The sequence below is a fragment of the Capsicum annuum genome, chromosome 12 (genome assembly GCF_002878395.1).
Source record: "Capsicum annuum cultivar UCD-10X-F1 chromosome 12, UCD10Xv1.1, whole genome shotgun sequence".
Lineage (NCBI taxonomy): Eukaryota > Viridiplantae > Streptophyta > Magnoliopsida > Solanales > Solanaceae > Capsicum > Capsicum annuum.
In genome coordinates, this window is record NC_061122.1 from 57,735,202 (window position 1) to 57,741,153 (window position 5,952).

At 37.5% G+C, this 5,952-nt stretch overlaps 1 long non-coding RNA gene across 1 annotated transcript; it reads right to left on the bottom strand.

Annotated features, from left to right (window-relative positions):
• Nucleotides 1–680: 680 nt before the first annotated feature.
• Nucleotides 681–3,385, bottom strand: LOC107851108. Its single transcript, XR_001668886.2, has 2 exons — nucleotides 2,592–3,385; nucleotides 681–2,096 (listed from the first exon to the last, which is right to left on the bottom strand). It is a non-coding gene; the product is annotated as an uncharacterized LOC107851108 (long non-coding RNA).
• Between the last annotated feature and the right edge of the window lie 2,567 nt (nucleotides 3,386–5,952).

Below are 5,952 nucleotides of genomic sequence, written 5' to 3' on the forward strand. Positions count from 1 at the left end.
TTCAGCATAAAAAAGTTATACTTATTGCAGATACCTCAGCACCCTAAAGTAGCATGGAAGAAGCTAATTCTACAACCTCACATGCAGCCTAGTCATAAATTCAACATGTGGTTAGCTCTACAACAAAGACTGGAAATTGTGGAGAGACTACTGAAGATTGGAATATAAGTCCCTAAAACTTGTGTATTCTGTGATGCAGCAGATGAACTATTTGACCATTTATTTTTTTGAGTGTAGCATTACTAAGGGCATCTAAAGAAGACTACTTACTTGGCTTGGAAAAGTTAGAACAATTGAAAGCTGGAATACAAAGGTACAATGGCTGGTGATAGGACTGAAGCATGAAGCAGGGTTCAGAGAAGTCGTAGCATCAATTTTCAGCATGATGATCTACTACATCTGGACAGCCAGGAATACACTCAGATTTCAGAAGGGAACTTATTGTGACAAAATTTGTAGAGATATAGCACTGTATATACATACTAAATGAATCTTTGTAATTAAATGGCACAAACACTTGTAGAACCTTAATACTTATCCTTCATGTACTAATAGATAGTCAGAAGTTAATTGTATATATGTGAGGAGAATTAGAAGGTGAGAGGTGATTGGTCAGCAATCACCTAGGTTTGTAATGAACAATTTTGGTGAAATGAAATTTTCGTTTATAAAAAAAACAATAACAAGAATTCATTTTTATTGATTCAAATATTAAGGTTTATGACAACTGATAATCGAAGGAAAAAAAATAAAGATAACGCAAAAATAACAATTCGAATAGGGAGTTATTAAGGTTAACCAAATTTGAAATTTTTAAAACAACAAATAATCAAATATGAATTATACAAAATAAATAAAGAAAAGAGGTTTGGGCCTTTTATCCAGACCATTTCCTAAAAGCTGTCGAAATTTAGAATTTTGGACTTGGGTCCATTATCACTGTGTATATCAGATGTATACTACAACATTTCCTCTCACGTTTTGGTATATCTTTTGTGTATATGACCGTGTTTCGGTCATGTATACACATCTATTTGCCCTCCACCCACATATCTACATAGGTATACCATTGTATACTCATGTATACTGCTACAAATCAGTCTTTTCGGGGACTTTGGTATGGAGGAACTCAAACGCAATGCAAGAGGGGAGTCCATTGGACTCAACCATAAGGGGTTCATGCAACAAAGAGATGAGAATTAGTAAAAGAAGTTGAGAGTGAAAACATTAATAAAAAAAAATAGGCTTAATTCTAAAAAAAGAAGTCTGATGATCAGTTAGGCTTAATTTTAAGAAGCTATTTCAATTAAAAGCCAAATAAGATAGCAAGTAACACATTTTTATTACTAAAATATTCATGTTGAAATACAAAGGTGGAATAAATTAATGCATGTTCCATATAAAATGAGAAAATCACATCCTTACGAGAAAGACCAACTGAAGCCTAAGATGGAAAAACATTACTTTCATTGTATTAACCTGATTATATCTAACACATAAGAGGATTCATAATCAAAAGAGAACAATTAACTTGATATCTTGACAAAACAGATAAAATCTATGGAGAGGGAGGGAGCATGCTATTATTTTTGGGAAATTAATTATGATACAATGGGATTCAACACATTTTTTAAATATAGAGGATTCATAATCAAATGATAGCAAACAACTAGATATCTTGACAAAAGAGATAAAATCTACAGAGAGGGAGGGGGGAGCATGCTATTATTTTTGGGAAATTAATTATGATCCAATGGGATTCAACACATTTTTTAAATATAGAGGATTCATAATCAAATGATAGCAAACAACTGGATATCTTGACAAAAGAGATAAAATCTACAGAGAGGGAGGGGGGAGCATGCTATTATTTTTGGGAAATTAATTATGATCCAATGGGATGCAACACATTTTTAACAGCTCTAGCAACACAACAGATTAGCGATGGACAAATAGGAAGAATCGAGAAAGATATAGAGATTTTCAAGGCCTGAGAACAATAAGAAATCAAACCAACTGATTCAAAGCTCCTTGAGTTCAATCGGCCTCAATGATCCACTATCTTCTTGAATTGAAACCGTCCTAGAAACCACAACCTAACATCAAATTATACAACACTTAAAAAGAAATAACTAGAGGAAATTAAGGCTTAAACCACCGGTGCTCTCACCACATGAACAAAACACTACTGGACAATTTTTTGATCTATTTTAGACAAATATTTTCTTTGACGCAGACCCAAATTACATGTTATGCGCAGTCAAGTTAATGCCAAGACAGGTGAATAAGAATTATAGCAAATAATCGATCAAAGAAAGTATTCGCCTTGAAAAAGTAATTGGACTGAAACCAAATTGAAAGATGATGAATTAAAGCTAGCAAATAACATCAAGCAGGTTCATAAAATAGATGAGAAAAAGGAAAAAAACATTAGGTGATGGAACCAAAACAACAAGAACATCAACATATCAATCATCCTGAAGCCTACGTACTTTATATCCTTCTACAGCTAATAATCCCAGCAACATTATTACTACGACGTTAATGAAGAAATAATTACGATAAAAAATCTAAAAGAGAAAGGCGTTTACCTTTTTTGGGCAGCAAACCAGACTACGAGCTTCGTCGAAATTTTCGCTACCACTGGAATGAAATTGAATTATTAGCCTAGAAATTCGAGCTCAAACGAGTCTTATCAAATTTTTTGACACCGAAATCAATTTTCTTCAAGCAAAATCCTTTAAATTTGAGGTTCTTCGCTATTTACGTCTCCAACCTTTTACACATAAGGAATAGTAGTGTATTTACAAAGGGATTTTGGAGAATTTGGCAATGTGGGAAAGGGATTCTCGATGGCATTTTGGGGATTTTTGAAAAGGGAATATGATTTGCTAATTGTAATCATATGATTTTCGTACGAATTGGCTAATTCAAATTTGAAATTGATTTGGGAAAATCAAAACGGATATATTTTGGGGGAAATCACACGCTTTGAACGGGCAACAATACAAGAGAGAGAGAACATCGTTTTAGGTCTGAAGAATCATCGTTTTGGTTGAGGTTGCCGCTACTAATATGTGTTTGTCAAAGGCGTTGTTATGTTGTTTGTTATTGTACGTTGTGTGGTCGAAGTTATTGGCTGCAGTGAAGAATTAAAACAAAGTCGGGTCGGGTCGGGTCGGGTCGGGTCGGTTTTTTTTTGTTTGGGGCTAGTGTATACAGAATTGGAAGGGGAAGGATGGTTGGGTAGAATTAGGATTGGGGTATTTAAAACATAACCCCAATTAGGATTTAGAATTTAGTCAATTTTATTTAATTTTCGATCAAATAAAAAATTATTTTGCCAATTACATTGCAATTGTTCTCAATTTGATTCAATTATGACCAATTTAATAGATAACAACAACAACAATATACCCAGTGTATTTCCACATATAGTGGGGTTTGAGGAGGGTAGAGTGTACGCAGATCATATCACTACCTCAAGTGAAGTAGAGAAATTATTTCCGATAGGTCCCCGGCTTAAGACCAGTAGCAGTCTAACACACATAAAACATAGATGTATATAAACTAGTACAATATGCAAAATAAACTAACACCGCTAGCCACAAGATAATACTACAACCACAGGATAATACTACAACCACAAGATAATACTAAAACTATTTATCTAAAACCATATACATCACTTAGCACCACTAACAATAAACTTCTTATACAAATAAAGAACGCTCTCCTACTACTACCGACGCACTCCCACCCCCTAACCCTCTACCCTAATCCGCGTCCTCCACAACTTTCTATCAAGGGTTATGTCCTCCGTAAGCTGTAGCTGCTCCATATTATGCCTAATCTCCTCTCTCTAATATTTTTTCAGCTTACCTATACCCCGCTTAAAACCATCCATAGTCATTGTCTCATACCTCCGCATTGGAGCATCAGAGCCCCTCCTCATCACGTACCCGAACCAATGTAACCTCACTTTCCGCATCTTGTCCTCCACCGAAGCCACTCTCACTTTCTCCCGAATAATATCATTTCTTACCCTATCTTTTCTGGTATGGCCACACATCTAGTGCAACATCCTCATCTCCGCCACCTTCAACTTTTAGATGTGGGGGTTCTTAACTGGCCAACACTCGGCTCCATACAACATAGTCGGTCAGACTGCCACTCTGTAGAACTTATATTTAAGCTTCGGGGGCACCTTTCTATGGCATAAAAATTCTGAAGCAAGCCTCTATTTCAACCACCCTATCCCAATACAATGCGTGACATATTCGTCAATCTCACTATTGCCCTGAATCATAGACTCCAGATACTTGAAACTATCCCTCTTCTGAATAGCCAGAGAGTCTAGCTTCACCACCATGTTAGCCTCCTACGATACATCACTAAACTTACTCTCCAAGTACTTCGTCTTGGTTCTGCTCAATCAAAAGCCTTTATACTCAAGGGTTTGTCTCCAAATCTCCAACTTATCATTAATTCCTTCCCAGGTCTTATCAATCAGTACCATATCATCAGCAAATAGCATACACCAAGGCACCTCTCCTTGAATACGCCGCGTCAAAACATCCATCACCAAGGCAAATAAAAAGGGACTAAGAGTTGATCCTTGGTGCAACCCCATTAAAATCGAAAAGTTCTCTGAATCTTCACCTACCGTCCTCACTCGGGTCTTCATATCATCATACATGTCCTGAATCGACATAGTGTACGCCACGGGCACCTCTCTATCCTCTAAGCACTTCCTCAGAATCTCCCTGGGAACTCTATCATAAGTCTTCTTAAGATAAATAAACACCATGAAAAAGTCCTTCTTTCTCTCTCAAAAATACTCCACTAATCTCCTCACAAGGTGAATGACCTCAGTAGTCGAGCGACCTGGCATAAAACTGAATTGATTCTTAGAGATAGTCACGATCTTTCTCAGTCTTAACTCGACCACCCTTTCCCAAACCTTCATAGTGTGACTCAATAACTTAATACCTCTATAGTTGTTACAACTCTGGAAATATCCCTTGTTCTTATACAATGGAATCATAGTAATCCTCCACTATGCTTCAGGTATCTTTGACGTCCTAAAAATACTATTAAATAACTTTGTCAACAACTCCAAACCTGCCCCGACAGTGCTCCTCTAAAAATCCTTCGGAATCTCGTCTGGCCCCGTCGCCCTGCCCCGACGCATCCTGCGAATAACCCCTTTGACCTTCTCAACCTTTATACACCTACAATAAATATAATTGTGACACTCCTCAGATTTCTCCAAGTCCTCCAACATAAAACCTTTGTCCCCCCCGTCGTTCAAAAGTTTATGAAAATAGTACTGCTACCTCTTCCTTATGAGGGTGTCCTCTACCAACACTGTACCATCTTCTCTCTTGATGCACTTCACTTGGTCAAGGTTATGAGACCTCAGCTCCCTGACCTTGGAAAGCCTATACAACTTTTTATCCCTATCTTTCTCCTCTAAAGCCGCATACAAGCTCTCAGAAGCTGTCATCTTAGCCTCCATAATCGCTAACTTAGCCTCTCTTTTAGCTACTTATACTCCTCTTTATTCCTATGACTCTCTTCATCATCTTTGCTCTCAACCAACTTAGCATAAGCAACCTTCTTAGACTCCACTCTCCTCTTGACCTCTTCGTTCCACCACCAGACCCCTCGATGCTTGCCAGGACGACCTCTCGAGAAACCCAACACCTTCTTAGCGGTCTTCCTAATGTAATTGCCCGTTGTCTCCCACATATTATCCACATCCCCTATACTCTCCCAAGCCTCTCTACTCCTCAAATTCTCCTCCATCTCTAAAGTATTAGCCAAAGTTAAGTTACCCCACTTAATCTTAGGCAGAGCCTCTACGCTCCTCTTCTTTCTACCTTTATTGATCACCAAGTCCATCACCAACAACCTATGTTGAGTTGAAAGATTCTCGCTAGGTATGAC